Genomic DNA, 15491 nt, shown 5'->3' on the forward strand with positions numbered 1-15491 from the left:
AGGTTGGATGCTTTCGGACGACTAATGGCTATTTATGGGAATAACCCATTATCTGGTGTCGATATATATGTGTCTATATATATATATATATATATATATATATCACTCACGTAAATCACAGTATGAAAGCTAAACGGTTTTTTTATTTTTAATGAAAGTAAGATATAAAATAAATATATTTTGATGGTTAATTTTTTAAGAAACAATGTTTTTAAAACACAACTATATGTGAAGTCAAAATCATTTAAATCAAATATAACCTATCTAAATATTATTTTATACTAAATATAATGTGTTTATCGTTGATTATATAACTTTATTCCCATGCATCCTCAGTTGTGTTTATCGGACGGTTGATGCTACGTGTTTGAAAATTTTACGATGCCATCTAACAATACTCCTCGTCCCTAGTTCTAAATATATAAATTAAATAAATGATTTGTAAGGATTATGAAAATTAATTGAATTAGTTATTTGTGAAAATATATTAATTTTATTAAAATATCATTTAATCATTTGTATTGGAACTACCTGTAGAAATCATCTTACTATGTATACAATCAACATGGTATTATAAATTTGAAGGAGAAAGTGAATTGAAATTTTATATTTATGATCAAAATAAACTCCTAAACTAATTCTCATATTTAGGATAAGAGGGTGTATAAAATTTTAGAAGAATTAAAAAGATACTTCTAAAATATGCAAGTGCATATTAGGATTGACATAATTCTAAGTTCTTCAGGGACTCTTTTGACATTCACTTTTGTCCCGAAATGACCATATTGTGCTTGTATGAAAAAACAGAGGGAGAGGGAGGGGGGAAAAACTCCTGCCACCGCCTGCTACTGCCACCAGCAATCGGAGAATTATTGTGAAAGGTGACATTGAGATTAATAACTATTTTACTTTAATAATAATTCTAATTATACAAAAAAGTTAGGTTTGGATTTTAATATTAGTAGAAATTTGAAGATCAATATTTATATAACTACCTCACTTTACGAAATAATAATTTTAATTACATGACATTGCAACATCAGTCAATTGACAATTGAGACATTAAGCGTGTTAAAATAAATAATACTGGTAATGTATACAGTATATTTTTCTTACTACCTCTAGTTCTTAATATAATAGTTAGTTTGACTTTTAATTTGATCCTAAATATAAAATATAAATCTTTTTTATCTCTCATATTTATCTATTTTTTCAAAATAGTCCCTGTAATAGTTACACATGTTAAATGTTTCATTAAATGGTAGTTCTAGCTAATACATATAATTAGCAAGGGTATTTTAGAGTAAACAATACCTATTTATTACAAATAACTAACTTAACTAATTTTTTTAATCTATTCGAAATAGTCAACTAACTCTTATATTATGGACCTAAGATAGTAATAAGTACTAATAATTATTTAAAAGTTCCTCTATATTGCCAATTGTGTAAATTTATGGAAGGGTAAAGGTGCAATTTTATCCCCAACCTTATTTCTTAAGTGAACTCAGCATCCCGATGCTTTTAGTGATACAATTTTACTCACGATCTTTTTATTTTGGTGCATTCTTACCCATTACTAAATGTAACATCATGATTTTTAATTCCAAGGATCAGGGTGTTTAAATTTTAAATTTGGATGAAAATTAAAGGTTATTTGTCACATCCCAAATTTTGGGCCTAAAAATACTAAAATTAGCCTGAAATGAGTAAGCTATCAGACCTTTTTTGACAAAAGTCCCAGAGATTCCCTAGAAGGATAGAGAGATTCTCGGGGACTACATCGCAAAGGAAAAGTTTTTTAGGACTGAGAAAAGAAAAAGTTAGAAACTCTAGTGAAGTCTCGAGGCCCAAGAATGAAAAATAGAGATGAATGTAGGCTAATAGTTATGTTGGAGGCCTCAATGAGATGAATTTTGAGGTTAAGCCAAACAGGGGCAAAATTGTAATTTTAGAAAGTTTTGGGCTGATAAGGGCAAAAATAAAAATTATGCCCAAAAATCCCAGAAAAATCCTAGAAAATGGGAAATGATAGGTTAAGGCCCGAACACTTCAAAAAAGTTTCATAAAAATGGAGATAAGCTTCAAAAGCCTATATGAGGCTAAAAATGACGAAAATGCTCCTAGAAGGAAATTGTGGAATTCCTAGGGTTTTGACTGATTTCGAATATTTTCAAAAATAAATTATTTAAAGTATAGGGAGACCTCAGATAATTGGAAGAAAATGAAAAAAAATACTTGAGGAATTATCATAGGTTTTAAAAATAATTCCATCCTCAGAAAGCGAAGATGTTGGCTTTAATAGAATTTAAAGGATATTTATGTACTATCTGGGGAAAGTCAAAGTCAAATATCTAGAGATTGACTTTTGACTTAAGAAAAATTAAAGGAATTTCCTGTGATGAATAGAAAGTATTAGTACTCAGAGATAGATTCTTAGAGTTGTGGACCAGTAGAAAGAATTCAGTTAAGTTCACTCCAAAATAAATATTATTAATTATTTTAATTATTTTAATAGAAGAACAATGGAAGAACAAGGGAAGAACATCACTCCCTCTTTAGGCATGTTATATGATGCCATGTGGATTTATTTGAGGTGAGAAAATGGTGCCATAACATGTCCTAGTGGTCCTGGGAAAGTCAGGACCCAAAAAAATACCCTATACGGTGCAGAATGGCAAGATATGTGGAGGAATACCTAAGGGTTGTATTTCGCACGAATTTTATATTAATTCCTCCCTATTTTAATGCCTTAATGATGAAGGAATATGGAGGAGACAAGTGTACGGTTAGATGAGAAAAGAAGGTATTACGTGTACGGTCGGATGCAAAACACATGTACGGTTGGATTAAAAGCATGTGGATTGATAATGTAAGCATGATGTCATTAAGATGATGTAATCATGATGTCATGGGACACTTGTCACCATGAGATTAAAAGAGAAAATAGACGGTCCAGATCAAGCCACGTATTTTTAAGATCAACGGCCCAGATTCTGTCTTGTTTTCTATAAATACCCCCTTCCCACCCCTATTTTCATGCAAGCCATGGACCTATGGGGAAAATCTTGAAAAATAGATTCTAGAGAGAGAAAGAAGAGGGAGAGAGAAGGCCAAGTGGTCATAAGCAAGATCAAGCTCTGAAATAAGGTATGTTCATGGTTTTTGATGTAGTTTTCACTACCCTTGTTGTTGTTGAACTTGGTTATGGATTTTAACGATTTTTGGGAGCTTGAAACCCTAGGGGCATGCTGCATGAAATTTTTAAGGATAGGGAAAGATGAAATTGATATTAGAATAATGTTCAAAGGCTTGAAAGGAACACGAATCAAGTGGTTTTACCTTGAAATTGGTTGAATTTCTTGATTATGTAACTTGAGTGATATTTCGGCCAGGGATGGTTCTTGGGGCTAGGATTGCATTTTGATGATTTTGATGCTTTCAATGTGTTTAAAATGAAAAATTGTGTGGGGTAAAGGCGAGAAAACAAGTTTGGAAGCATTAGGATTGAAAATAGAATGTTGAGCCCTAAGACCTTATGTTCGGCCAGATCAAGTTGAGTAAGGAGGAGTTTGATTTTAATTATTTTGAACTTAGAAATAGATTCTACATGCAAATTGTGTGGGAATAGTATGTGGAATTAATTTTAGAAAATTTGGAAATCAATCTCAAAAGTTAGAAGCTAATATAGCTCAAAGAAAACAAAGTATTGATGTTATTGATTACCATGGCTCTAATGAATGAATGGAAATGATGTGTTGGTGTATTTAGGGCCATGAGACATCAAGAAAAAGGAATGACAAAGGTTAAGGAAGCAACCTTAATTGTTGGAAGCAAAAAGGAGCAAATTGAAGAGCAAAAGAAAACTTACGATACAAGGTAGCGAACTTATCTTTCTTGTGTGCTTGATGTGTACGTGTGTATGTGCTATGAATGCCATGATGTGACTAAGCTATGCTGCTAAATTATAATTTTTGTTTATGTTAAGCATGCCTTGGCATTATGTTATGTGAATATGAATGAACTAGCTTACTTTCCATGGTATTTCACCATGCATGAAAGATAAAGTTACGTGCACAAAAGCATGCCATACACTTGCATCCATCTTGCAAGCATAAACGGTAATGTTTACTACTGAGTTTCTCTCGAATCTCACCCTCCCTTAACCAACCATACTAGGTGCAAGAGGATGGGAGAAGAAATCAAGAAGTGGAGCAAGAAAGAGAGGAAAAGACTTTAAGAAATATATTACATTACGTTGTACACTGTATATACCAATGTATGTTGTAAAGGTGCAATTGATGGAATGTGATGATAAAATGATGGTGTTGGCTTGTGTGATTAGCCATGATAATGTATGGGAATGGTTAGTGTATGAAGGACATGGTATTACATATGAAAAGTCCTAATCATGAGCTGTTAGTGCAAGTTAGGGGATAAGTTATCCCTAATTGAGCAACAAAATAGTGATAGAGTAGAAGGATAGCAAATTACTGACTCTGCCCATGAAATTTGGCATGATTAAAGTATACATCCTGAGCTTTAAAACAAGTGGTAGATCACTTAAAACAGATGTGTATGCTAAGAGTTATGATTGCTCAAAGTTGGGCCAAAAATCTGAAATTTAACTAGTGAATAGTAACCCGAAAACCAATCATAAAGTTCAATCTATGAGCTTGGTTAGTGAATTGCTTGAGCCATAACACTTCTAAATGCATACTCTATGAGATTAAAGGAAGGATGTTTCATTATTATTGTTGATTAAGGTTAACTAAGAATTAGAGATACAAAGGATGATAATTTGAAGTCATATCATTGGACCTTTTCGAGCAGTCTTGGGTTTTGAGGATTCCAAAGGGCCAAACAATAATTTTTTTCTTAATGATTCTTTTTTTATTTGAAAGTAGTCATTTCAGCCTTTCGAACCAATTCTAATTTACAAATTTTGGGAATGTATGGAATAAATTATGAAATTTTGAGCTTGACCTTCTTGCTATATAAAAACATTTTAAGTAGTCTAAGTAAATTATCATTTTCAACTGCCAAATGATATTATGTTTGAGTGATTCTTTTAAAATTGGAAATTAGATATCTCAAGCTTTCTAAAGCACCCAAATTTGTAATTTTTAGAGATCCATGGAATTAATTATAAATTTTTGAATTTGGTATACCTTTATTGTGTTGTCGGTCACAACAAACCTCACTTTTGGCCGTAGCTGTCACAAAACCACTATATCATCTGTGATTTTTAGATGAAAACATAAGTTTTAAAGAAGGGATCATGGAAGGATGTCTTAGCTCTATTTTCTTCCCTGGTGGTACAATCCTATAATTTTACCTGACAACATTTATAACTAGGGAATGAGATATAAGCCTTAGTAACATCATACATACCAATCCATGTTAGTGAGGTGTCTATGGAATAGTTACAAAAAAGTTATGTAAACATATAATATATCTCAGATAACAACAGTTTCAAACTCATACTTTGATTCTCTAAACTCAGAGTTCATAAATCAATGTTATTATGTATCTACAACCCCTATAACTGTCTTCCCTGACTACAGGGGAAGTAAAAGCCTAGAAGATCAATCTCTTACTCTCAAAGAAAGAACCAGCAAGGCAATCCCTCACTATAGGGGATATAAAAAAATCCTGAGGCTTGTCCCTTTTTCTAAGAAACGAAACTAAAAGAGGCTATTCTCTCACTTTGGGGAAACATAAGGAACCAACCATCATAAATTAATAAAAGCAGTTATCACATGACAGTAATAGACATAGATCACTCACTAATTCCCATTGTATGTATCATGCTCAAGAAAGCATTCCATTAATTCCAAATCACATAATCCATTTCCAAATTAAAGCCTATAGTTATAATATGATATCATGAACTCAAACGATTGCATTTTCAAAACCTAGCTGCACAAGACTTATTCAATTCCATTATGTCAGTATAATTTCAAGTGTATGCTAATATATCCTTCAAAGTAACGAAACTCCTCCCAAATAACATATTAGCATATATAATGAGTGGAAAGTGGTCACCCCTCACCTAAACAAGGATCAATTACCACAATCAAGAAACACATATTAGTTAACAATTAATAAGGTGGTTAACAATAACAATTGGGGACTCAAAATCCTAACTCAACTCTCAACTCCTTTCAAATTCAAATTAACCAAACCAAACTCAATACACCATCTCAAAAAGGTGTAACATTTCATAGGAAACCTCAATTGACTCTCAGTTACACCAATTGATGAAAAGCTCCAATTTTTCCATCTAAGCTTCATCCTAAAAAATATCCAAATATGAAAATCAATTCAAAGTAACATTCCAAACTGATTAAACATTAATTCTAACCTGTATTAACATAACCCAATCCTCAAACCTCAGTTTCAATCATCACATACCCCAAATTCAATTTCAATCATCATATAATCATAAATAATCAAAATCCCAATTCAGGAGCTAAACCTTAGCTCAAATCTTCAGAAAAATGAATTCCAACAAAAATTAAACTGATTAAACACTTATTCTAGTCCCAAAAACTCCTTTGAACTCAAGTTATCCAATAAAACTTTAGCCTCTTTGGAAACTCCACTCAAACCCAAGATTTCGAAGACTTTAAATCTAAAAAACTAAGAAAGATTGGTACAAAAGAGGTGCTAAGAAATGCCCCACTATGTCAAGAATCAAAGTCTAGCGAAGCCCAAGTCACCATCTATCCAAAAATCTTTCTGTTTTTTTATATGTTTTCAGATCTGATTTATACCAGATTTCACATGTTTGTTGCAGCCAATGAGCCAACAACATAGATAAGATGTATTGATTTCAAAAATTCATAACTAATCTTCAAAAATTACAAGTTATAACTCTTTGAAAAGCTTGAGATGTCTAGTTTTCAATACCAAAAGAATCATTCAAAAATATAATCATTTGGTTCTTGAAAATGATAATTTATAAAAATCACTAAAAATTTTATAAGTAACAAGGTGGTCTAACTTCAAAAATTTATAATTAATTCCCCACATTTTCAAAATTTATAAATTAGGATTCACTGGAAAGGTTGAAGTTTTTACTTTCAAATACAAAAAGAATCATTGAGAAATATCATTGTTTGGCTATTTAAAATCTCTGAATTGCATGATTATTATAAAAAGTCCAAAACATGTGGGTTATAATTATCATCCTTTGTACTTATTATGCCTCAAATCACTCAAACCAAAATATTTGGTTTTATTCTCACATAGTTTAAGACTTAATCACTTAGTTTTTCCCCCAAAACCAATCTTAAATATTACTAAACCTTGGCTTAGAATGTCAGGATGTTACACGTACCTTAACCCAATAATAGGCTGTGTAAGTACAAAAGAGGCCCTGTCATACCATAGTCCAGTAATGGGCAGTGTAAGTATATGAGAGGTAGAGCCCTCTCCCACTATGGATGATATAGGATTGGGAGGGACTTGAAGTGAGGAGGATGATCTTTGGTTGAGTTACTTGGCACAAAAGGTTCAAGTTCAGGCCAATAAGTTATAAGGAGGAGTACGATATATGTGAGGGAATGAAATATTTTGTTGATTATTGCATCTATTGTTACATGTTTTATGACTTGAAATATTTACGTAAAATACTACTTCACCAACTTACTATCTTACTCGGATATGCTTTAAATTGATTTTTGATTACTGAGAATCAATTGTTTCACCTTGTTGTATTTCAATGTTTTTTAGGAGAGCCTTCTAGCTCTACAAGCCAAGAAGGAAAGCAACTAGAGACATAGGCATTTATAGCCTTGTAGGCTTTTTTGTGTGGTATGGTGGAAAAAGATGCATATTGCCATATTGGGTGCACATCTTTCTTGTTTCGATGCATACACATTCCTCATAAGGTGCTGTTAAATTAGCCAAAGGCCATAGGATTCTTGTACATGTGATTTTTGTGTGGATCCATACTGTTATCATTTTGGAAATTCATGTTAATGATAATTTCAAAAATATGTATTGTTATTTTGTGAGGTCAGTATGTATTTGACTTGTGGGTTAGGCTTAGTCCTTTTGTTCTTGTGCCACAAGTCTTGTTGTTGTAGAGGTATGTGATGGATTTATGGGTGGCTATTATGCCTTGAGCCCAGTTGTGTACTCTTGGAACTGAAGGGTACTTATATGGTTTGTGGTAGTCAATGTGTGCCCTAAAATCCAAAGATGCTAAACGTTTCCTATGCTTATATTTTTGGGAAAATTGAAGATTCAAGAAAGAGTCTTTTCTAACTATGATATCTTTTGTATTAGTTTTGCCTCTTTTTTCATGGTTTAGCTTTATTAACTCAAGTTAGTTTCTTTTCTAAAGGTAGTGTTTGATCAACCTCTTTTTTTCCCACCATAAATAATAGGTTGTCAAAGATTTTATAAGGATTTATTTATATTGTTACATATAAGGAAAGGTCTTTTCACTAAACACAAGATTGCACTAAAATAAAAAGATCATGTGTAAAATTGCACCCCAAAAAATTACAGGTAAAATTATACTACTAAAAAGTTAGGGTGTTGAGTGCTCTTGAGAAATAAGGTTATGGGTATTGCACATTTACCGCTCTTCTTTTTGCTACAAAAAATTTTAGATGAGTTCGGTCCCGGCAACTCACCAAGGACAAAGCATGTCTTCAGGTTTAGAAGAAGCTTACAGAGGTACTTGTAGATTGCCCACCCCAATAAGGTTCTCACATCAACAGCGAGATTCGAATTCATGATCTTGTACATTATGAGCTGACTCCTTGTCAATTAGATCAACTCTTATTGGTTACATTTTATTGAATGTATCTTCATCAATAACTAATTGTGGATACTAGGCATGACAAACAGATAATACTACCTCCAATCCTTAATATAAGAGCTATTAATTAGAGATTAGATTTGGTTAATAAATATAATATCTCGATCCATTTTATCTCTTAAAATTATAATGCTTTCTTTAGAATATCCCTATTGGAGTTTGTACAAATGGATAGTTACAATGCACATAATATAAAAATGATAGTTCAGAAAAGTTAGCACACATTTGTGACAATTAACTAACTAATTTTTTTAACCTTCTCAAATTAGTTATCTAGTTTTTATATTAACTATTAGAGGTAGTAGTATTTATATCTATGTAATTGGATCACTAAATCTACTGTAATTTAATAACAATTTTATTCTTTAAATAAGATTGTCTTTTATGATGAAAAGAATCAAGCTTTCAAACTATGTTATATTAACCAATAAGATGGATGCTTGCTAGAATGTATTGTCACATCAATAGCAAGGGGTAAATACAAAAATGTGCTACTTGTAAAATGATAATTAAACATATCTTCACTACTACAAAAAAGTCTTTTACATCAGTTAAATGGCCATTTGGCATCAGAAAAATGACCGGTGTAGAAACAAACAGTGTCAGAAGTCTGCACTTTTTACACTGGTTAGGAAACTGGTATAGAAAACTATGATTTTAATAGCAATTATTATTCCAACTGGTGTAACAATTGAAAATTTAAATAAAAAAAGGTCTACTTCTTAGACCACCAATCTAAAAACTGAACCTTTTTTTATTTAATTTTCTTATACTAGCAAGTTCTTTTAATGATTGAATATTTCTTTTACCAAACAAAAGAAACTATAAGAACACAAAGTCTAGTAGTTAACAATATTAGGGTTCAGAAAAATAGCTCATTAAGGTGAATGAAAATGAAGAAAGATAAGTTACCAATGGTTGACAAGGACGAAGAAAACGAAGGCCAATTCCTTTTGTAAGGATGAGTTAGATCTTTGACAAGTACTAGGTCAATCAAGGTACTACAACTTGGATCTGATCATACTTGAATGTGTTAGAACGACTAATCACCTAAGAGGGGGTGAATTAGGTGTTCCAAAAATTTTAACTTCAAGCGTATACAACAAGTAGGCTAAGAAGAAAGTATTAATTGAGAAGATAGAGTAGGTTAAGAAGGATGAGGAAGAATAATGTACAACAAGTTTAGCCTGGTTCGGTCTCTGTATAGACCTACATTCAGTCTCTAGGCTCCACCTGAGATTTTCAATCCACTATATTCCTCAAGTTTAAATCGAATGCTTTAGAACCACTACAACTCCCTCAAGTTTTTCATGGGTATTTGAGAGCCACTCCCCCTTACACCTAGTAAGGTTACAATTTGTTTCTCATTCAAGATTCCTCAATCTTGAGCAACTTCACAAAGATTGATGTTTACAATGAAAGCATTCTTCTCTTTATGAAGTAGATTTTCTTAAACACTAAAGCATGATAAAAATATGATTTTGCAACTTTAAATGTAGAAGTGAGAATCTCATAATCTTGACATTATGAATGTACCTGCTCTCTCTCTCTCTCTCTCTTTTCTTTTTTTAAATTGAATGCTCTTCTATTTATAGATGATATTGAGCATTTGATCGTTGAGCATCTTCTTCCCATTTGACTTGAAGAATATGAAGGTTGAAGCTAGCTATTGGAAGCTTCAAACATAAACTTTCATCATTTTTCTGTTGGGTAATTGATCCTCCATTAACCTTGCTTAAGAATGTCATTAGTAAGTCATAGTAGTGAGGATAAATAAATGGTGATCAATAATCAACTCTTAAACAAGTAAATATCAGTTAGTTTAAAGATCAAATATCAAAGCTAAAAGATTGATTATCAATAAAGAGCTCAATAACTAACATTACGGTAGTCTTATTGATAATTGTTCAAAATGATGAATGAAAACTTGAAGTTCATTATCGATAATAAGTTTTATCAATTAAATGACCAAAAGATGTGAAAACTGAAGTGTGTGAAATCTTGAAGTTCATTTTTTATAAACAATTTTATTGAAAAACTTATCAATAATTGTCTGAAAGAGATTAAAATGATTATTGACAAAACTTATCAATAAATTAAAAACTAAAAACTTGCAAAGTTCTTGCATTTTTTGATAACTTTATTCGATAAAAGCATTTATCGATAATCTTATCAATAAGTATTAAAGAGATAAACTTAAAGAAGTCCATTTCAGAGTTAAACCAAACAAGTTATCAATAATCTTATTGGCAAACAAAATTATTGATAATCTCATTGATAATTACTATTGAAAATCTTTTTCTGAAATTATGATGAGCTTTTCTTAGAAAATATTATTGATAAGGTGTTCGTTAAAAGCAAGACTTAGAAAATTATCAAAATGGTCTTATTGAAACCTTTATTGCAGAGGATTATCAATAAAAGTATCAATAAACCAAAAACTTAGCTTTTAAAAACTAAAAAGATAATCAAACACTTTGAAATTTAGGTATAATTATTGAAGTCGTTATCGATAAACTATGTTATCAATAAACTTATCAATAAATGACTCTTTTCTTGAAACGCTATGAATTATTGAAAAGCTTATTCATAATTAGAATTATCAATAACTTTATTAATAAATATTGATTCAACTTTTGAAAACAAATTTAAAACTTTTTGTTGAAACAATCTATCTTATAATAGAACTTCTGATGCAAGCAAAATGAAGGTCAATTTTGAGTGACATAAATCGTTCAATTCAACTTCAAATATTGCAAATGACTTATCACCTAAAAGTTCCTTGAGTCTACTTTCCAACACAATGAGTCCCACTCCAAATTTCATTATAGTTTCAAAGTTATCTTTATCATAGTGACCAAAAGTCAAGGATAAGGGGTGAAACCTTAGTATCATTTTTCGAGCAGCATTTCTCCTTTATACAAAACTCATTGGAGTTGATCTTAGTGTCTATTAATCATGTTCTGAGTCTAGTTTCATATGGATTAAGTTCACCTGAAATGGATTTATAGATTAGTATAAATTATAGAAATACCTAACATATGTTGAAGCTAAATGAACAACAGAGCATAATAGAGTAGTGATTTTTCGAAAGGTTATGGATAAACATGTTTATCAATAATGAACTCAAAAAATACATGTGAAAATCATTTCTGAAGGTTATATTCAAGTTTAGATGAAGGGTGACTCAAGGTATGTTGATATAACTTCCAGTTGAACTTGAATATCAAATCTAAGAATTTAAATCTTGATATTTCCATTTGATCTTGTAGATTCTTTTTCTTCTATCTTTATTCTTCTTTTTTTTAATCAATCTCATGATCACTTCTTTCTTTTCTTGACCAAACTACACAAGATAATCATATTAAATATAGTAGTTAATCAAAGCATAAGAAAAACATTTGATACAAACTTTTTGCTCTAATATTTGACATCATCAAACCGATCATATCTAATAGAATAACCAAATACTTGGCAGAGTTCCTCATCCTATTTAATGGACCAAATACAGTGACGATGCCTCAAGCCTCAGACATCTTGCAACCTTTAATGAACAGATTCAAAACTAATTTTGAACAAAAAGAAACTGGTATTAGGGTTCAGGCAAAGAGCTAGTGGGAGAAATAAATAGAGATGATGTTACTATAGTGAGAATAAAATGACAGAGGCCACAGATAAGGACATTACTAGCGAGTGACGAAAGACGACTTGAGCACTCCAAGACATCTCCATATTTCTTTTTGAGAGCATTGTTTTTCGTATTCTAAGATCATGAAATTGAAGGAGAGAGGACCTCATTTATAACTAAGGCAAAAAGTTTACACTGATTGACATAGAAACGTGTTAAAAACACATTTTACATCGAACACAACATAACCTGTATAAATGTTAAATGTTACATCGAACTTGAAAACACCTGGTATAAAGCTCCCAAAAAATAACCAGTTGTTCTTCTCTTTCTTTAAACCAGCCAAAAAAATACTATAGTTTTACGAGTTTTAGGGTTTGTTATTAAAAATCAAAAAGAGAAAAATGCATTAAAGAGAACAAATATAAGAGTAGATCATCAAAAAATATCATATATACATTTATATACAATTGGTGGGGGCATAATAGCCACCTTTTAAAAAAGACTACATTGTTACAACTAAAAAAAAAAAAAACTAGTAGCGGAAGGAGGAGGAGGCTTTTTCATCGGACAATGAGTAAGAGGTAGCGGAAGCTGTTATCCATGTCGTCATACTCAATGTGCCTGTCATCAAGTAGGAGGTTGACTTTATTGTTGAGGGTGTAGAAGTAAGACAGCACATGACAAAGGCTGTATTTAATCACCACTACTCTCGTAAGTAGGTGGTCAAAAAGAGGTGAAGGCAGGGGATGCAGGGGAGGGTGGTAGAGAGGGGGACACTACTACAGTAGAGACTTTTTACCTCTATTCTAGAAGACATTTTTACCTTTGTTTTGAGAGGACCACAAAAAAAAAAAGAGATAATAAGTACCCCACATTTTACTTCTATTTTAGACAAATAAGAAAAATCAAACTTTTCATGTCTGTTCAAAAATAGAGGTAAAAAGTGCCACTTTTCACGTCTGTTTTTGGAAAAATAAAAGTAAAAAGTAACTTTTTTTTATTAAAAAAAACATTTTTTTTGGTTGGATTAGAAGTGATTTAAAGATTTTAAATCAAATCCAACAAAAAATGCCCTATACTTATTATCATTATATAATTACATGCTCAAAGAATAATTTATAAATAAAAGCACAATAATCCAAATCTCAATATACACTAATAACAAGTGTTATGCAAGTACTCAAAAGTCACAATAATAAAGTCAAATCATACTAAAATAACATAAAAGTATCTAATACAAGTAAAACCACAAACTTAATAGCTGATACTTGTGTCATATAAGTCTTATGGCTATCTTTTGGTGCTTAAACTTCAACTTCATCACCTGCTCTCACCACCAGTCCTCATGGCTGTCACAAGAACTTGACACTACTGCACAAGAGAGGATCAGGTGGGTTCAGAAAAACTACGAGATTTCCTCAAGGTCTTCCACCATAATGCAAAAATAATAAAAGAAAATAGAGCAAACCATGCAATAGACAAGGATTTTTTTTTTTTTGGGGAGGGGGAGAGCAAAGCTCTTGAGAGCTTCAAATGCCTCCGGATATCGGATAGATGAGGCAAAATAAAAGCATAATTGACAAGGATATAGGAAAATCACTAGAAATATGCAGCTTTCTTGTGAAAGTAATTAGTGCAATTCTCTAAGCTTCTCAATATCATCATATAAAGACATATTAGCTGGTGCATTTTTTGCCACTGCAGACCGTGATCATGATGATTATCTAGTAGCATATATCACAATTATAAAAGCATATATGAATTTTCAGACTTCAGTTTATTTATATTGTTCATTTAATTAGATTGGTCACAAGTGAGTTTTCTTCTTGATTTTTTCTTTTTTTGTTTCTTGCCCGCACATGTCTTAATTGGCATAATAAGTTACTAAATAAATTATAATTTTTTTATTAATGTTATATATGCTCAGGAAGTGACAAGAACATCTTTGAAACATTGCACCTTACACTGAGATGAGCCCCTCCCTCCCTTTTAAATGACAGTTGTTAGTTTCTGACATGCCTTGTCATGGTTTTGTTTTGTGGTAGCTGAGTCAAATTATAAAGGTACAGGAGTTCAAATAGACATAAACACTTGCAGACTCATCGATGACAAAGGCTATAAATATATAAATAGTAGCACGCATCATATATGACGTCAAGAAACATTTTATTAGAAGAAAAGTGCATGTATGTGGAAGAGAGTAGTAATGAACCTTAAAAGCTTTGAAATTGTATCATCACCTGGACAATCTTCACATGCTATGCTCAATCATCAACAGCATCCTAAAAATAATTAAGAATATAGCAAATAAAATAAGTATATTAGAAGAACAAAAGCCATCGAAAGTCTAAACAAATCCTCATATAAGAAGAGTAAGCATACCTTTAGCAGACCAAGTTCCTTGGAAGCTTGACCTCTTCGATAAAGAGCTTTAAGATTTTTTGCATCATAAGCCAAAACTGTGGATATATTTTGAACCCAAAACTTGCTAATGCGTCAACTCTTAATGACGCTTCTATGGTTTTAAATGAGTTGGTTCTACATAGCAGACAAAATTGGTAGTGTGCCGCAAAAATGTTATTAAGTATGAAGAAGTTCAAACCAGGACTAGTGATGTAACTTGGGGGTTCATAATTAAGAGAAATTAACGGTAACTTGCTGCAAGATACAAGAAAACTACCAAACTAAACAAGAGAGATGCAATCAGAACAACTTAGATAATATATCTAAATCTATTATTCATATCCTACAAATATAATTATAAGCTAGTAATGTTTGCAACAGAAACAATTTTTTTGGGGTCATGTGTAACAAACGAAGTTAGATAAATAATTCAGAGAAGACTAGTAGTATTAAAGATGACTATTTTAAATATTTCATAAAGCACATTAAAATATTGGCATTATGTTTATACTCTTTATTGGAGATAAAAGTAACATGCCTTAACAAATCTTACAAGACTAGCGAAACAAGATAGTTGGCAATTTCCATTCCACAACAAGGGAAAGAAGTGAGTATCCG

At 31.5% G+C, this 15491-nt stretch overlaps 1 long non-coding RNA gene across 1 annotated transcript; it reads right to left on the reverse strand.

Annotated features, from left to right (window-relative positions):
- Positions 1-13527: 13527 nt before the first annotated feature.
- LOC114717770 (uncharacterized) lies at positions 13528-15270 on the reverse strand. The gene is made up of 3 exons (XR_003737747.1): positions 14853-15270; positions 14711-14752; positions 13528-13841 (listed from the first exon to the last, which is right to left on the reverse strand). It is a non-coding gene; the product is annotated as an uncharacterized LOC114717770 (long non-coding RNA).
- Positions 15271-15491: the final 221 nt, after the last annotated feature.

Source organism: Neltuma alba, unplaced genomic scaffold (genome assembly GCF_004799145.2).
Source record: "Neltuma alba isolate B1F8T4 unplaced genomic scaffold, ASM479914v2 tig00002149_pilon, whole genome shotgun sequence".
Taxonomy (NCBI): Eukaryota; Viridiplantae; Streptophyta; class Magnoliopsida; order Fabales; family Fabaceae; genus Neltuma; species Neltuma alba.